This window comes from Cherax quadricarinatus, chromosome 25, assembly GCF_038502225.1.
Source record: "Cherax quadricarinatus isolate ZL_2023a chromosome 25, ASM3850222v1, whole genome shotgun sequence".
NCBI classification, from domain to species: domain Eukaryota; kingdom Metazoa; phylum Arthropoda; class Malacostraca; order Decapoda; family Parastacidae; genus Cherax; species Cherax quadricarinatus.
In genome coordinates this window covers 28,833,470-28,853,361 of record NC_091316.1, presented here as the reverse complement: position 1 = coordinate 28,853,361, position 19,892 = coordinate 28,833,470, and the positions used below count along the sequence as shown (strand labels likewise).

The following is a 19,892-nucleotide window of genomic DNA, read 5'->3' as shown; positions in this document are numbered from 1 at the left end:
GTGTATATTTGTATAATGTGCTTCCTAGCAAAAGTGATCGGTTCAGTAATATTATTTTATATAACATGTAACTGATTGCATTATTATTTTTCTTTGTTTCATTTGAGATGGAAAATATCACATCGTAGATTAGTTTTGTTAAATTGGATGTTTTTATTTTTGTGACTTGTTTTCCTTCTTTGAATTGTAAATGCCTATGTCTGTGTTAAGACCCCGTGATAATCGCCTAAATTAATGTTTGAGTATCGTGGTGCTCTGTTGGGCACCTGAGATCTTAGATTTAGTCTTGAAAACGTGTGTGTTGACAGGCGGAAGCCATACCTAGTAATGTGCCAGATGTAGTGTCATGTTGTATATACGTGATTGCTTGTGTGTGTGCGTCGTTGTGTGTGTTTGTATTTACCACGATGTTTTATTGTGCAATCTTTATAATTTCCAGTGTCTGTTTTTTTTTTTTTTTTTTTTTTTTTTTGGACAATCTTGCTCATACCCTTGTAATGTTGTGTTTTTATTATATATAACCTTGTTAGTGGTGTTCTTAAATAAAAAGAAAAATATCACTGTAATGTATAGTGTGTTGTGTGTGAGTGTAATACCACTGTAATATACGGTGTGTTGTGTGTGAGAGTGTACTACCATTGTACTATATAATGTCGTTATTATATGTTAGGGTTATTGGGATTCTTGTGCATTAATTAATTATTTGTGTGTCTTTTTAATTATTTCTGTCACCTTGTATCGCATCGTTTTAAATAAAATATAAAAAAAAATGTATTGTGGTTGACAATATAGAAGGCCTTTTGCAGGTCTATGGTTACTATACCTATGAGGTTCCCCTTTGACATTTCAGTTCTCATGTAATCCATCAGATTAATTAGGGAGGTTTCGGTTGAGTATGATCTTCTAAAGCCTGACTGATAGCTATGGAGAATGTTGTTGTCATTAAGATACTTAACTACTTGACCGTACACCGCCCTCTCTAGAATTTTGGATATTATGCCGAGTATACTAACAGGCCTATAGTTGCTTACATCGGACCTACTATTTTTCTTGAAAAGTGGAGTAACTCTGGCCTCCTTGAACCACTCCGGTACGGTATTAGTGGTGATGGACAAATTTATTATGTGAGCAATAGGGATTGACAATTCAGAAGCACCATCTTTTAGGAACTTAGACGGGATGTTATCAGGGCCAGTACTCTTAGTTGGGTTTAACCTGTTTAGTTCTTTTTAAATAAAATCATGAGATACACATACTAGTTGACAACTGTTTGGGGTTATCCCTTTATTGGTATAGTATGTTTGAAATTTATATGAGTCTGTGTTAAAGGTATTTGATGCAGCTGGTAGTTTACTTACTAGTGTTGATGCGACAGATGTGTAGTAGGAATTAAAACAATCTGCCACCTAAGTTGTTACGTGACATACCTCGTTATCGATAGTGAGTACTGTGTTAGACCTATCTACTGGTTTATGGCTATACCTCAACTATTTTAGTCGTTGCCAGAGCTTTCTTTGGTTATGCTTATACTCTTCAATTTTTGAGCAGTAGTGCTTTGCTTTTGCCCCTTTATAAGTCTCTGTACTCTGTTCCTCACCCTTCGGAATTCGTTGAGTGCTGCAATATCCTGTCTGTTTGTTTTAAATCTTTTTAGCAACTTGTCTCTGAATTTCATATTATCTAATATCTCAGTAGTCATCCAAGGTTCAGTTCTCTGTTTAATCCTAACCTCTGTAACTGGTACAATATTATAAAGGATGGTAGTGAACATTGTTTTGAATTTTTCCCAGCTATCGTTTACGTCCGTGCAACTTGTCATCACCATACAGTCACAGTTGTGTAGCCTATTTACCAGTGTTTCTTTACAGTAATTTCTAGTTGACCTCATTTTTATTGTCCTGTGTAGGCCTATCCGATTTTCCTGGTGCAGTAAATGATGGAATGAACACTAGGGCCTGTGTAATGACGCCTGACTGACTAATGGTCTCAGAAAGGTTACAAAGTATGTGGTCAGTTAGGATGGCTGAGAACTGTGTGATCCGGGCTGGTGTATTAATTAGTTGAGTGTAACTATTTAAACCAAGAATTTGCTTATACCTTTTGCATAGCCCGTTATTTTGCTGCTGAAAACAGATATTGAATTCTCCCAGTATTATTGTCTCACAATTGTTTTCAAGTCCGGACAAGACTCTGGAAAAGTCTTCTAAGAACTGGTCATGGCTGGGAGGGCGGTAACTAGTTCCTACTAAGATGGTTTTGGTCTTGAGAAACAGCACTTCAAACCATAGAATCTCCAGTTTATTGTTATTTAAATCAGGTCTTGGGTTGTAAGCTAAGTCATTTCTTATGTAGGCACAAACACCACCACTTTTTCTGTTCTTACCTAACCGTTTTATATTGTAACCTTGTATTTTGACCTCGTCATCAGTCACAGTATCATCCAACCAGGATTTAGAGATGGATATAACTGTCGCCCTAGTTCTGCTAGCGCATTGTCCTCTTCACTTTCGGGCCGGGAGGATCTATTGCGCAGACGCTCCGCAGTTGCCTGGCTGAGGTGGTGTGAGGTGGTGCTTGTCGCGCCTCTGCTGTCAAATCCGGAGAACTACCATTAGTCAACATGGCATTCAGTCATAGATGCCGGATCAACACTGTGGGAATAGAGCTTCTCCGAGGGACAATATTGCCTGTTTCAGCACAAGTATTACTTCTCAAGATCATACGAGAGATGTATGGTATTTAGGATGGAGAGTTATACGAGGTAGCGTTAATTGGAGTGCAGAGAATTTTTGTGAAATTCCTCTCAGGAACAGTCTATGAGTCGTTGGTTAATCGTTTTCAGGACGTAAGTCTTGTTGGTACGCCGGCTGTTCGTGTAAGGATGATAGACATATCCAGGCATTTTACACGGATTAAGCTTCGTAACATTAATTTCGAGGCAGACGAAGAAGACATTAGAAGAGTTTTTGAGGAATATGGGACAGTTCATTTGGCCCAGCACGGTAAGTGGGTGTCGGGAGCTTACGCGGGTCTGCCAGAAGGCACCTTTACCTTAAAAATTATCTTGCGGCACCCCATACCGTCCTACGTGTATCTACAGAACTTTAAGACACAGGTCATGATATCGTACGCCGGGCAGAAACGTACATGCCGCCTATGCGGAGAATATGATCACATAGCAGTGTCATGTGGGAAGCGACAACGAGTGCCTGGCCCTGCGGCGGAGGCGTCTGCTCCTGCAAGGGAGGAGGTAGACGAGGGACAACAAAGTGAAGGAGGGTGTGGTCGTCTATGGAGCAAGATAGTGGATGGCACGCATGTGGCTGTCAGAGTGGGTGAGACCCTGGGCCAGTTAACTGGCCCCGAGACTATTCCAGTGGCAAATGACGAGCAGCAAGTACAGGAGGAAGTGCTGGGGCTTGAGGAGGAGTTGGCCGAGGTGTTGAAGTCCTTGTCACCGCCTGAGGAGGCAGATGCACCTGAAGGGGCAGTAGACGACGAGCTGAAGGCTGTGGTGAGTCAACGGCAGGAGAATCATAAGGACTACAGGACTGACAGCGTGGCAGAGATGTCACTGAGCTCAATGAAACGATGTACAGTGGAGGTATAGGTCCATTTTGAGGCATCCCCAGACCAGGCTATGGAGGATGAGAGCGTCACAAGGAAGAGGGCTGCTGCGTTAGATTCATATGATGTCTTAACGCCAGTGCAGAGGCCGGGAAGGGGAAGGTAGTGGGGGCCACGACAGAAGGCACCGAAAAAAGGGGGAGGGGGGAGGGAAGGAAGTGTGAAGGTGACAAGTGGAGCTCCAAGTTCTGGTGGCCCTGGGAAGTGTGGAGAGAGGAGGCAGGGTTGGAAACTTTAAGCGGCCTCCTTTGTATGACAATAAAAGTAAATGGTTTGTGTAAAAGTGTAAAGAGAGAATGGTTTAGATCATTCCTGAATAAATCTAGAGTGGATGTTGTGCTCCTTCAGGAGCATAATTTTAAGGAGGGTAGGGTGTTGGAGGTGGCAGGGTTTAAGGTAGTAACCCTGCCATCTGCCCGTTTAAAAGGAGGTGTGGGTATATTAATTAGGGAGGTGAGCCCGTTTGTTTTGCAGAGAAGTGAGAGAGAGGGGGGGAGGGTGTTGCAGGTGGATGGTTGGTGGATGGGAAAGCGGGTATCCTTCGTAAGCGTGTATGCGCCTGCAGAGAATAACATACAGGTAAAACAGGAGTTTGTGTGCAAAGACCTTGTGTTTTTCTTACGGGTATTACCGGATGTGACACTAGTAGGAGGAGACTGGAACTGCGTTATTAGAAGGGCCGACGTGGAACCGAAAGGGGCAGGCTATGTGTCTGTGGCCCTAAGAGACTTATTGAGGGATATTCGGTTACGAGACACGTTTGAGGGGGGCGTGGGAGATAGAGCACTCGTTTGTTAGGAGAGGGTATGCCACGCGTTTAGACAGAGTGTATCTTTCCCATGGGGTTGTAGTACGATCTTTCAAAACTGTAGAGGTTGCATATTCGGACCACAGAGCGGTAGTGGCTGAGGTGGAGTGGGAGGCGCTTGTGGGAATATATAGGAGTTACTGGAAGTTAAACGCAAGTGTGTTGAGCGACGAAGAGGGGTTGAAGGGGGTTGCAGTCCTATGGAAGGAGCTTAGTGGGGAAGCAAATGGGGTGGAAGATGTGGTGAAATGGTGGGATTGTGTCGCTAAGGAAAGGATTAAAATAATATTACGTGAGGGAGGGAAAACGTATAAATAACTTAAAATATGGACTTTCTAACTATTTGCAGGACAGGTTACAGGGATGTTATGTGCAGGGGGTTGTGGGGGGTAATTATCCCATGGATGAGATTGTTGATGTGACGGGGAGACTGAGGGAGTTGCAAGATGAGAGGTTTCAAGTGGTAAGGGTGCAGGCAGGGGTAGAGGAGGTGTTATGGGGCGACAAGCCATCGGTGTGTGTATTGCAACATCAAAAGCAATGACAGCAGACTACAGCTATCCCAGGGTTAGAGGTCCATGAGTCGGCGGGAGGTTATAGGGTAGGTCAGGAGATATAGGCTACGAAAGGAATGTGTGCATATGCGGATAAATGGTATGAAGGGTATTGGAAAAGTGGGGGGGTGGGGGATGAGGTTTTAGAGCAGGTGTGTGAGTATGTGGCGTGCAATTTAGGGAACAGTGATAGGAAGGCATTGGGAGGGGTAGTTACAGAGGGGAAAATAGAGATGCACTAAGGGGAATGAGGAAGGGCAAAGCTCCGGGAATAGACGGTCTCCCGGCTCAATTTTATCTACAGCATTGGGAGTTGATAAGGGGATTCATGGTCAGGTTATTAAATCAGATGAAGGAGAGGGGTGAGTTGGGGGAGAAGCAGGTAATAGCCGTTCTAGTGTTGGTCCTGAAGGGTAAGGGACAGCACACCCTCAAGGACTACCGTGCCATATCACTGCTATGCACAGATTATAAGTTGTTTGGTAAAGTCTTGGGTAATAGGTTTAAATGTGTTGTAGGGTGGGTGGCGTCAAAAACGCAGTTTGGGTTGCCTGGAAGGTCGATGGTAGGTCATGGGATACTGAAGGGTTTTGTGGAGTCGAAAGGGGGGCAGGGGGAGGCAGAGTTGCTGGCTTTAGACTGGCAGGCAGCATATGACAGAGTGGAAAAGGGAGCATTGGGTGCTATTCTCAGGAGGCAGGGTTATGGGGAAGAAATAATAAATTGGGTAGCGACTTTGTACAAAGGAGCCAAGGCGAGGGTACAGATAAATGGATGCTTGGGGGAGGAGATTGCAATGGGGAGGGGACTTAGGCAGGGGTGTCCTATGTCACAAATATTGTTTGTGTGTGTTCAGGACCCCTTCTATAGAATAGTTGAGCATCAAGTGTGTAATGGGGGTGGGGGCGGGGGGGTAAGGAAAGTATGGCCTAGATTAATCGGATACGTGGATGATACAACCGTCTTGGTTCGGGAAGGGATGCCACTGGGGGCTTTAGATGATGTTGTGCAATTGTTCGGAAGCGCAACAGGAATGAAGGTGAATAGCAAGAAGCCAATGGTCATGGGGTTGGGAGATTGGGTGGGGAGAGTGGGAGGGGGATGCAACGTTGTGAGAAGACAGACGGAGTCTGTCTTCTCACAACGTTGTGGTATCATCTATAGAGAAGACCTGGACATGGCAAGGGAGGAAAACTCGAATCAGTTGTTAGGAAGGATCCAGGGGCGTCTGGGTGCATTGAGACCTCATCATCTGACCCTCATGCAAAGAGTGATTGTCATAAATGTATTATTGTACAGTAAGGTGTGGCATGTAGCAGTCGTGTTCCCAGTAACAGGGATGGCGATTTAGGGAATTCTGAGACGGGTGTTCAAATTCTTGTGGGGTTCGAGTTGTGATTGCGCGAGGGAGTGGGGGGGGGGCAGCTGAATAATGTACATGACAAGTTGGGAAAGTTGTATGGTGGAGTAGAGTTGAGGGAATGTGAAAACGTCTTGCGGGCTATAATGGTGGCTCGAGAACCGAGGAAACTTCGAATAGGTGTTTTGTGTAGGTTGCTTGCATGGAGGGTCGTTGCCCCAGTGGAGGGGATTTTCCCCATGTATGCATGGGGGAGTATATGGTACAGGTTTAGTAAGTTGAGGTTAAAACCTAGGGTATGGGAGGTAATGTATCATTTTCTGCATGGCATTCTGCTGTCGGGAGAAGCACTACGAATCAGAAGGGTAGTAGTGGGTGGGGGTGTGGAATCTGTGGAGGTGAGGAGACGGTGTACCATGTAGTGTATTTTTGTGAGGGGTTGGAGAGTGTTAGGTGTTGGTTAAGTAGGGTGGTACAGAGGGTGGGGGGTCGTGGGGTGTCGGTTCTGCGTGCGCTAAGTCTAGATATGGGAGGGTTAGATGAGAGTGTTATAAGAGCTTTGGGTTAAATCATGGTGGATTATATATATATATATATATATATATATATATATATATATATATATATATATATATATATATATATATATATATATATATATATATCGTGGATAATGAGGGGGCGGGGGGTTTGTGAGGTGCGGCGGCGGGTATTAGCGGAAAGGGGTTATCGCACGATGTGCCGTAATAAGGAACTGTATGGGAGGAGGTGGGTGCAGGATTTTTCGGAGGGATATAGAACGTTAACATCAGGGTTTTTATTGAATCTGTAAATTGGGAAGGGCGAGTAGAGGGGTGAGTCTTGGATAACACATGAAGAAGGGGAAGTCAGGGGTCACAACTGGGTCGCCTCCCGGGGAGGTGAGGTGATGTGAATGTGGGTATAGAAGATGTGGAGGTGTGTACAATGTGATGTAGCATGAAAGTTGGTACAGAGAGCAGAGTGATGAAGTAAAGTAACTTTGTATTTACGTGTGTGGAATTAGTGTTTGCAGAGCCATTATATATATGGCTGGTATTCAGGGGGGGGGAGGGGGATTGTGTGCCTGAGGAGTGTGCCAAGGCAGGTCTGTGTGATTGTGTGTGTGGGGGGGTCTCCTTATTCTGTTATATGTGTGATATTTTGGATAGAGTTTGAGTGAGAACGGTCATTGGTTCTATTGGGCTTGGCCTGGTGTGTTCTCTGGGTTTCATGTCAACCTTGTGGTTGTCATGCCACATAGGCATGCGGAGCTTGAGGGCTCGTCATGACCATCTTAATGTAACAAGTGTGAATGGTGTTTGTGATTGTAGGTGTAAGACCTTGCTGGAGTATTTGGGTTATGATGACTGTGCGTATACAGTCTTGTGGACATGTTCCATGTGCGATATGATTATCGCGATTGAGTTGTTACGTTTCTTGTTATTCGTGTAATGTGTTACGGCTGTCTTATGTCAGAGTATACTGCTTTCTTTGTTTGTTGATGTACTTGCATTTCCTTTACGCATTGCCCTGGCAAACGGGGCTTTGTTTGATTGTACTGGCATTTTTTTACTATATTATAAAATGTGTACATCCTGTAGATGAGTGCGGAATGCTTATGGTTTTTCTATTTTTGTAACTGACTCGTAAGACTTGTGGTGAGACGCGTATGTGTGATTGTAAGCAACTTACTGTACTGGGGGGTTAGTTGGGTAAGAGTATGTACTTTGTTTTATGTAAAGTAAAAGGACACAAGTGCAACTAATGTGACATTTTATTGTGGCAACGTTTCGCTCTCCAGGAGCTTTATCAAGCCATTTCAAACAATACATGGACACAGAGGGTATATAAAGGCTCAGAGTGAGGTGCAATACTAGTGAGGTACCATATTGTCCGTAATTCTATCAACTTTATTACAATAGTAAAAGTGAGGTTGGAGGCTGCCTAAATGACAAGTTCTGTTCCTGAAGGCACAATACTTGCTTCACTTGTTTCTCATTCTTATATTCGACATAGTTGTACAAGGACTTCATTCATAGCACAGTAACATTCTTTACTGATGACGCCAGTCTCTTTTTGAAAGTGGCGTTTATTGGACACTTAAAGAATCTTCAAACGGATTTAAATAGTCTTCCAGTCCTTCTCAGGAAACACTGTGATGTTCAGTGAAGACGAGTTTCAGTTGCTCCACTGTGGAAGCATCGAGAAAATAAACAGTAAAAACGAGCTGTTGCTCCTGCGCGGTGTGTGTGTGGTACCTCACTAGTATTGCACCTCACTCTGAGCCATTATATACCCTCTGTGGCTAAGTATTGTTTGTAATGGCTTGATAAAGCTCCTGGAGAGCGAAACGTTGCCACAATAAAATGTCACATTAGTTGCACTTGCGTCCTTTTACTTTACATATTGTCGGTAATTCTACCAACTTTATTACACTTTGTTTTATAATGAGATTATGATGTAGATCATTTCGTTTAGTGATTATTGTGCAGGTTGTGAGTAACGATATATTTATCGTGAATATTCTTCTTATCGTATTGTGCCTTGAAAATATGTCGCAGTAATATTATGTAAATAGTGTATACCTGAAGGGATTATGGATTTAATTGATGTTTTTTTACATTATAATATTGACCCGTTACAGGGGTCACCTGCATGTTAAGCCCTTGTTGTTGTTCTTGTGTAAATAGGGTTAAGATTACCCATTCTTCTTAATGTTATGTTCTGTTATAAGTGATATTTTCTAGTGTATTTGTGTAACCTCTTTGTGTCTGTTAATACTGTGTTTGTTATTTTGCTATTGTACGTCCTGAGGGATTGAGATTCATAATGTATTTATATTAAATGTATATCAACCCTTGTTTAAGGGATTTTATGTTAAGCTATGTATTGTGTTTTAAATAAAACATAAAAAAAATTCTCTTAGCTAGAATCCTAATCACTGCCAATTTTGGAAAAAGTGATCTTGCGTTGACATGAATAAAATGAAGGCCTGTTTTCATAAAACAATTATAATCATCAGTATATGTCAACGGGTCATTTGTATTAAAATTAGGTAAATCAATGTCATCACTGCTGAAGGGTAACTGTGCCAAAGTGCATTTGTTACACACAAAATGAATTCACTCTTCACTCTTTTAATCATACACAACAATATTTATTTCTCTTTTCCAGTCACCTAGCAAACCCTAGTAGCTGCTTTAGCAATCACCACTGATTTCTAGTAAATTTCCTGGTATCTACTTCAAAACACTCTTCACTCCTCACCTGTCCCTTTACTTCACAAGCCCCTTTCATTTATCCCCTTATTTCACAACCCCCTTCACGCCTCACTTCACAGTCCGGCTTCATCTATTACATTTCTCATTTCCATTCTGGCAGGACCAAAAAGTTTTAATCAATGGCTTTATCCGTCCAAATCCCCCTCAATCCCATTTATAGGGGTTGAGTCGTGTTGTTGACTGCCTGACCTGGTCTGCTGTCTCAGCTATTTTTAAAAGCACTGAGGGAAGAAAACGCCTACAGCAACCTGACTTGGAGTTTTACAGATAGATTTGGCATTTTCTCCTATGATTCTCTCACTGTACACTGGTCAGCTGAATACAGGTCAGCTACTAAAACAACCTTGGCTATTTAACTATTCACTTCTTTCCCACGATTGGCACTGAGGGATAACCGTCGCTATATGATAGTTTCCTTGGAGTTTTGTATTGTAGATTTGACGATGTCTCCTGTGTTTCCTTCTCATTAACCTTGGTACAGGTGATATGATGGTGGTGCAGTTGATATGATGCTACTGTCAGTACAGATAAACGTCAGTGTAGATGAGAACTTCACTTCGCTAGTTGTACATCTGGCAGTAGTTGGTGTTTGGATGCCGGTCAGCCATGTTTAAATGCTCAGTTCCTTCCTTCCTTTGGCACTGAGGGAAAAAAACAGTCCTACAGACCTGTCATTTCATTGGAGTTTTGTTAGGTTTTCTCCCATGTTGTCTTCCCATTGAATACTGTACAGTTGATATGGAGGTCAGTTATTTCAATGTAGTGGAAAACGTTACATGTCTGGTTTACGTCTGGCAGCAGGTCTGGTACTTGAATGCCGGTCATATTCAGTTCATTTCATTGTCGTCACTGTCAGTTTTCATGTCATTATAGGTTCCTTGCACGTTGTTGTAGCAGTACTTGCATTTAGGCCATCACAGGAGTTCGGATAGGCCGAGGGGACGGCAAGATATAGGAGCAGCTTGCTGCTTGCTGCCACTCAGGCTGCCACTCATGTAATGCACACCTAGGTATATCCGTTATTTGTCGTCCGATTATTTTTCTTTTTGGTATACATTTAGAAGCATGTAATTAAAATGATGTGAAAAAGTTTCAATAAGATCGGAAAACAAACAACTGAGAAAAAAATTACTGATTATGACATATGGCAGACACCTCTTCCATTCTGGCAGTACTAGCGGCGCTGTGGACACGCCCCACTCGTAGAATACGTCTAACTCGAATTGCATATGAAATCAATGAATGTAAGATAGCTAAAAATACATTTGGTACGCTTTTGATACTCACCAAAATACCTGCCTTTTTACCCCTAACTCCCCCCAAAAATAAAAAATATTTGAGATTTTCCAAATTTTGTTACACACTAAATGCAAACACGCTTTGTTTTATGTTCCCTGTGAAAATCATTTCAATCTCATCATTATTAATGGTGGAGGTTCAAGCAATAGGCCAAAATCTTACTTTCGAGATAATCGCGGAAATGCGCTAACGCCTCATTTACGTCAAAAGATATACGAAAATTGTGCTATTTTGTTTTTTTTGGTTTCCCATGTTAAAATGCTGTTTTCTCTGAGTACACCAGAGAGGCAATAGAGAAAACTATATATTTATTGGCAGGAACATGGCTAACCAAAGTCTCCAATGCCTGCACACTCCGGTATAATATAACACTTGTAGAGAATACTGTATATTTTCCAAAAAATACAGTGTATTTTGTATGTAAATTGATGGAATATATTGTAGGAAATAAAAATTAATTTGTAAATAAATAAAGAACCAGCAATGGGTGATCGTCGCTGGGAAAGAGAGACGCAATTGTTTTGAATGTGGTTCAGGCACGTTAGTGAAATGTGCATAACTTTTCGTCACTCTAGGGGTTATATTTGGCTTAAAACCTATCAAATAGGAGCTGAAATTGTTGGAATTGCAGTTCTGAATAACGTGAGCATTAAGCAGATGGACAGGACAGCTTTGGAACCCCAGCTAAGTCATGTCTATTTTGTGTTGAAATTCTGGCCAGTATTTTCTTCATAAATTTAGGCAGGGGGGTTTGTATGACACATCATAATCTCCAGACTATTTGATGAGTCTTATTATTATAAATTCTCCTTCAATGTATATATATTCACATTTTAAATTTAATATACAGTCCACATATTTATATTAATGTTTTTACCAGAATTCCTGGTGATGTATATTTCATTTGAAATTAATATAGATCCAGAGTGACTTGTGGAGAGATAGATTATCGTAGGTATCGAAGGAGGACATTTTTGCGACCTAGGTGTCCTAAAATTCCTAATTGTCTCTGTAACCTTGATAAAGAATAATTATCTTTGTTCCCATTTACTAGTATGTATCTTATGAGTTACATCCAGGTAAATTTAATTTTCCACAATAGTTGGCCGTTGGTCCTTGATCAAACTGGATGTAATTAGTGAAGTCATTAATTAGTGAATTAATTACTTAATAATTATATGTGAAATGACAGAAGGAGGTGGATGTTAGGTCCACAAATTTACTTTGTGTAGTGGATTATAATTATTACAATACTAAATTTGCTAAGCCAAAGTCTGACTAGGATTTATATTAGTGTACTTGTATAATATTAATTTTGCTAAGCCAAAGTCTGGCTAGAATTTATATTAGTGTATTTGTATAATATTAATTTTGCTAAGCCAAGCCTGGCAAGGATAAGCCAAGTCTGGCTAATATATATATTAATTTGTATTTAAAATTTATATTATAATTTCCTCACATGAGTAATTGCTAAGCTCAAGTGTAGCTAAGATTATTAATGTATATTTAAAATTTATATTATAATTTCCTTACATGTGTAATTGCTAAGCTCAAGAGTAGATAAGATTTATTCAAAGGTAAGTTGTAATAGTTACCTTTATAAAGTGCATAATCAAGTACATAATCAGTGTTATTAATTAGAATTTAATACATTGCACCATGGGTGAAAATGAGGAAATTAATGTAGAGCACAAACACATGGAATTTAAAGCAAAAAAACCATCATTGCAGGCTAGAAAGGGTCATGTAACAAAGGCATACAATAAATGTTTGGAATTAATGGATCAAGAAACTGTGAATACTGATGATTTAAAATTGTATTTAAATGCTTTAGGGAATAGATATGATTCATACAAATTATATTATAAAAAAATATGAAGGAGATTTGTTAGTAAATTGTACAGATGAGACAGAAATAAATCTTATGAATAACCAGTATTATGAATTAGAAGAAAAGATGCTTGTAAAAACTCCAGATCACATTTACAAAGGTTTACAGCAGTTTAGAGTTAAACTGGAGAGCACTCTCAAAACTTTAAGTAATGCATATAATCTGAAGAAATCAGACTGGTTATTGAGTGCCATTGTACAGAATAAATTAAGCTGTAAAACACTTGAATGACTCTCGAACAAGTATCACAAAGATTATTTTGGTCTGGAGGAAATAAGACTAGGTCTGCAAGAATTAATTGTTCAGTTTCAGACCAGCCAACCAACTCATTTTAAAGATACAACACATAATAACTCTGAGGTATCTGTCAAATTTCACAAGAGGAAAAATTATCCCAATGTTAATAATCAAAATTCATCTCCTAAAAAGAGTTGCATAGTTACTTATCAAGTAGCAGGAATCAGAAATAATGATTCTTCACAAGGTAAGAAGAATAAGTACCCTCCTAAGAGTAGCCCAGTTAATAAGAAACCAGTCAAAGAAAAGAGAGATTGTCTCTTCTGCAAGGGTACTCATTTTTCTAAGAATTGCAATGCATACAATTCATGGAATGATAAAGTTGAAAGATTGGAAGAACTTGACAGATGTATCAGATGTCTAGGTAATCACAATGTAAAGGATTGTCAAGCCAAATTAAACAACTGTTATCAATGTCACAAAGGAAGACACCATATAGTCATGTGTAAGGGTCTATATGATAATGTTGATAATAATGATAATGTTGACAATCCTGACACAAGAGTAGCTAATGTAAAAATTGCTGCTAATGTTAATAATGATGGTTTTGCTGAAGTAGCCTTACCTGTGTTACAGGTAAAAATTGATGATAAATGGCATATTTAAAAAAATGTAACTGCATTATTAGACCAGAGATCACAACGTACTTTCATTAAAGGTAAATGTCTTAATGGGATGAAATTACAAATGGGAGATCCTACAACTCTAAAATTATCTTGTTTTCTCTCAGATAAAAGGGCTCAATTGTATGACACTGTGTATGTAACTGTTAGTTTGGGCAATGAGAAAAAACGTGTTAATGCAGTAATTGTAGATAGACTCACAGAGAAAATATCTACAGTAGGGCTTAGTAAAGCTACAGAAAGACTTTCACATAATGTAAATTTAGCACCTTCTGGGGTAAGTGATGATTCTGTAGGCCCAATAAATATTTTGATAGGTAGTGACTATTATGCCTCCTTTGTAAAGGGTATGGTAAAGAAATGTGGTGTCACCCTTTTAAAGACTGCAGGAGGCCATGTAATGTATGGTAGGATTCCTCGTAATAATAATGCATGACTAGAGGAAACTATAAATACTATCACTGTGTGTCTTACTCAGAAATCGTACCCCAGCATAATTATTTCCGTAGAGGATGGTGTTGAGCCAGTGCATAAATTGTGGGAATTAGACAGCATTGGAGTAAATGTAAATGAAGAAGTCCAGACGATTCTTTTACTCTAGAACAGTACCTGAGAGATGTAAAATTTGAATCTGAACAATACTGGGTGCGACTTCCGTGGAGACTGAACCATCCAGAATTGCCCACTAATTACAGAATGGCATATGGACAATTAAAGGCTCAGCTCTGCGAACTGAGTAAGACACCAGAATTGTTGACTGCCTATAATGATATAATTACTGAACAATTAATTAATAAATTTATAGAAGAGGTACCTCCTGAGCAAGCCAAAATTTATGGTCACTATTTGCCATATCACGGAGTGAAGAAGGATTCTAAGACCACTCCTCTGAGGATTGTGCTTAATTGTAGTGCCAGGAGTAACAAAAATGTACGTAGTTTAAATGACTGTTTGAGGACAGGTCCATCATTGATGGGAAAATTAGGAGATATCTTATTAAATTTCAGGGTGAAGAATTAATGCCTTTATGGCTGACATAAGTAAAGCTTTCCTAAGAGTGGGTTTACAAGAGGCTGACCGGGACTGTAACTGCTTCTTATGGCCTGAGAATCCTAGTGACCCACTTAGCCCTCTGAAAACCTTTCGCTTTAGGAGCATATTATTTGGTGCTACATCCAGTCCATTCCTACTTCAAGCAACGATAAATGCACACCTTAATTAAACTTACTGGAAGTCCATTGAGTGCAGTAATGAGCAAACAATTTTATGTGGACAATTTCCTGGGTGTGACATCAAGTGAAGAGGAACTGTTAATGACTTATGGAGAGGCTAATAAAATAATGCAAAGTGCAAATATGCCTCTGAGGGAATGGAATAGTAATTCATCCAAATTAAAGGACAAAATAAGTAAAGATTACCCTGGAGATGAAGTACCAAAATGTAGTAATGTATTGGGATTAACTTGGGACACTGAGAAAGATTTGTTAATGTTAAAGCCTAATAATTACAGTATGTCCAATAAATTAACTAAGAGAGTCTTGCTTGCTGAAGTTTCCAAATGTTTTGATCCACTAGGCTTAGTATCATCCCTTACTATAAGAGGGAAATTATTAATACAAGAAGCATGTAAGCTTAAATGTGCTTGGGATGACACTCTGCCTGAGGAGTTCATTAATAGGTGGGATGAATTAATTGGTGATTATGAGAAAATTCCAATGTTGGAGTTCCCACGCCAGGTTGCCAATCCAGATGGGAAATATATACTCCACATTTTTTGTGATGCTTCAAAATTGGCATATGGAGCAGCTGCTTACCTTCAATGTAATAGTGTTATTTCTCTTGTTATGTCTAAGGCTAAAGTGTCTCCAATTAAATCATGTACCTTACCTCAGTTGGAATTTACAACCATTTATGTAGGTGTCAAATTAGCTAATTATATAAGAAATAAGTTGCAGGAGATAAATATTAGCGACACTGTAATTTGCTCGGATTCGTAATGGAAACAGTAAAATTGTGTACGTACAAAACAGAGTCGCTAAAATTAATCAGATGCAAGGGAAGCATAATAGTTTGGGTCAGCATATGTTAACATTTTATCATATACCTGGTGAGGAGAATCCAGCTGATTTCTTGTCACTAGGTTTACCTTATGCTAAATTTGTAAAAGCTGTATCATGGTTTGAAGGACCGAGCTGGTTGGCCTGTACAAAAGGCGTATATTGCTCCTGTTGAAATTACTGTGACCACCACTCCAATAGTTTGTCTTTCCTTAGCCATTGATATAAATAGATATTCTTCTTTACCCAAACTAATCAATGTAACTAAGTTGGTGTTTAAATTTCTAAACAAGATGAATATCTCATATAAGTTTTCACATCCTCTTGAATATTGGATAAAGAGGGTACAAGAAGAAATCTATGGAAATGAGATTAATTTGATGATGGAAAGAAAAATTGTGAAAGGTTCTGTAACAGAGAAATTGGGGCTGTATTTAAAGAACAATGTAATTAGGTGCAGAGGTAGGTTACAAAATGCTGAATTGGGTGATTATGCTAAACACCCTATCTTACTGCCCAAAACTCATCATCTAACAAATTTAATTGTTTTAAATGCCCATAAAAATGTAATGCATGGTGGAGTACAAGATACCTTAAATTGTATTAGGGAAACTTTCTGGATTCCACAAGTGCGAAAAGTGTGATTAAATCTTGTGTAATATGTCGCCGGGTGGATGCCAGATCCTATATGTACCCAGGTCCTCCACCATTGCCAAAGGAGCGTGTACAATTAGTGATAATCATTTGATGTAACAGGTGTAGACTATAGTGGTCCAATCATTTTAACAGGTACTTCAGATGGTGTTCCACTGAAAGTGTATGTGTGTTTGTTCCCTTGTACTGCTACCAGGGCAGTTCATTCAGAAGTGGTTCAGGACTTGTCTGCAGAACAGTTTATACAGCTGTTTCGAAAATTTGCAGCTGAGAGATCCTGTCAGAGATTGATTATGGATAATGTCACTAATTTTGTAGCGGGTGCTCAAAACTTGATAGAATTAAATAAGAGTAACAATGTTCAATCTCTCTTAACCCAACGAGGGTGTACCTGGAAATTTATTACTCCTAGAGCCCCTTGGCAGGGGGGGCTGTACGAAAGACTGATAGGCACAGTGAAGAGGTGTCTCCGTAAAGTACTATACTGGAAGAGAATTAATTTGGAGGAATTTTGTGCGGTGTTGGTGGAGGCGGAGAATCGTATAAATAATAGGCCTCTCTCGTACATGAGTGATACACCTGATGCAGATGTATTAACACCTTCTCACCTAATATGTGGAAGGAAATTGGAAGCTGCCCCTGTCTATAGAAATAATCCTGAAGAAAGTAATGAAGATTACAATGATGTGGCAGTGTTGTGTGATAAATTTAAAATGTTAAATAAAGTAACTGATCATTAGTCTAATGTGTGGCGTAAGGAATATCTTCTTACACTAAGTGAACACTTTTATGGTGCGACAGAGACAGTAAATCGACAGAACATTCAACCAGGTGACATTGTGTTAGTTGATACTGAACAACATCAAACATTGTGGCCTCTGGGCAAAGTATTGACATTGTACCCAGATGCACAAGGTGTTGTCCGGAATGTCAAAGTGTTGTCTCATGGCCAGGAAAGTTTACACACAATAAATTGATTCCCTTGGTATTAAATGGTATTCAATCAAATGTAAAGGAAATCTAAGGGAAAGTGACACGAGTGATATTGAAGGTAATGCTGACCAAGTGATGCAGGAAGATGAGATTTTAGTAAGACCTACTAGGAGAACAGCCACTCAAGCCAGAATTGGCTGGAATTGTCTCCTAAAGGAAGGAGTAATTTGAGTCATTTAGCAATGAACTCTGCCCGGCTGCAGTGTAGAAAATACTGTATATTTTCCAAAAATACAGTGTATTTTGTATGTAAATTGATGGAATATATTGTAGGTAATAAAAATTAATTTGTAAATAAATAAAAAACCAGCGATGGGTGAGTGTCACTGGGGAAGAGAGACGCCATTGTTTTGAATGTGGTACAGGCATGTTAGTGAAATTTGCATGAATTTTTGTTGCTCCAGAGGTTATATTGGGCTTAAAACCTCTCAAATAGGAGCCGAAATTGTTGGAATTACAGTCCTGCATAACTTGAGCATTAAGCAGATGGACAGGACAGCTTTGGAACCCCAGCTAAGTCATGTCTATTTTGTGTTGAAATTCTGGCCAGTATTTTCTTCATAAATTTAGGCAGGGGGGTTTGTATGACACACCGTAATCTCCAGACTATTTGATGAGTCTTATTATTATAAATTTAATATACAGTCCACATATTTATATTAATGTTTTTACCAGAATTCCTGGTGATGTATATTTCATTTGAAATTAATATAGGTCCAGAGTGACTTGTGGAGAGATAGATTATCGTAGATATTGAAAGGGAACATTTTTGCGACCTAGGTGCCCTAAAATTCCTACTTGTCTCTGTAACCTTGATAAAGAATAATTATCTTTGTTACCATTTACTAGTATGTATCTTATGAGTTACATCCAGGTAAATTTAATTTTCCACAACACTTACTATAATTTTGCCCGTTTTTATTATGCTTTTATCTTATATATCTTATGTCTGATATCATTATTGAATAAATAGAATAAGATGATAAAGTGTATTAGTAACAATAGTGTCAGTATAAAGATATTTGTTGGTGAGTCCCAAACTGCTCTCCAGCTATTCACATCCTTGGCTGCTTCTTGGATCCTCCCACCTCTGCAATAACCCTCTCCTACACTGTAAATGATGTTGAGTGATACATTTAGTGTATTAGGAAGAAAAATAGACAAAAAATTATGAAGAAAAGAAATAATCTCGCGCAGGCACGATTTTTTTTTATGTTGCGCGTCGTAAAATATGTTTCAAATAGCTATAATTTGCTTTAGAAACGTCGTATTACAATGGAATTTTCACCATAATGTTGCCAGATTCTTAAACTATTTTTCTGTAAATAAAACTCATTTTCATATTTTCCGAATTATTTTCCTATCCATGCGCAGCGTAGGGTCAACTTGTCCCTTAATTCAACTTGGTTGAAGAGTTTGGGATCGTCATTTGTTGGTGCTTTATAGTCTACTTCCAGCTCTTTAGTATCACTGGTATCAGACTCTGATAAAATTTGCCATGTCACAGGTGGCACAGGTACAGGAATATCTTCAGATTGTGGAACAGACCTTATTGCTGAAGAAATATTTGGATACATAATGCGATCTTTAGTCTTCTTTTTGAATAAGCTACTTTAGTCATACAAAAGTAGCAGTCATCATGGTGGTTCATCTGCTCCATCCATACCATTAGCACTCCGAAGGGCATACATTTAAGTTTTCTTACTGACCACATTTGGAGCTTACTGATGCAACTCTTGCAAGCTTTGTGTAGTGAAAATGGTTTGTCCTGGTCTCCAAGTTTGCAGCCAAAACAAGCAAAGTAGCAGCGCTTCAATAAAGGAGTAATGTTGCTCCGGGAATCTGAAAGGGTGAATTGCCTGCAAACATAGCAAAATATGTTTGGTGAATTTATGCAGCATCTCGACATATTAATAATCTGATACTAAAGAAAAATAGATTAAAGATTTAAGTCAGTATAAGGTAAGCATTTTAATTGGTAATATACCACTTTCTCATTTGCTTATGTTATATGAAAAGAGAAAAGTAACGTTTCCGTATAACTTGACAACCTGATGAGATAGAAATGAATAAAAAACACAATGAATCAATATTTTTCATATAAATACTGGAAAAGATACCATAGAGTCAATAAAATATAATAATGATGTTTGATTACCAGTGTAATTGAACATCATTATTCTTATTACAAAAGGCAAAATGAATCACATTCACACAATCCCTTAATTTACAAAATTGCAAATGAATAAACAAGACAACATATATTACCATATTACGTTAAATAATAAATTAACTTAACGTCAGCTGAACGCATTTGTACTTGACTTATTGCTCCCGCAGTATGCATTTCAATAGCAGTGCAATAAGATAAACATTCTTCGCACTAAAATTTCCTTGATATCATCATTCATCCGTTACTCCACGGAT

At 39.1% G+C, this 19,892-nt stretch overlaps 1 protein-coding gene across 1 annotated transcript in view; it reads left to right on the top strand.

Annotated features, from left to right (window-relative positions):
* The window catches only part of LOC128689986 (cholinesterase 1-like), a 154,755-nt gene that overhangs the window by 125,197 nt on the left and 9,666 nt on the right, over nucleotides 1-19,892 (top strand). The gene's annotated exons all lie outside the window — the stretch shown is intronic.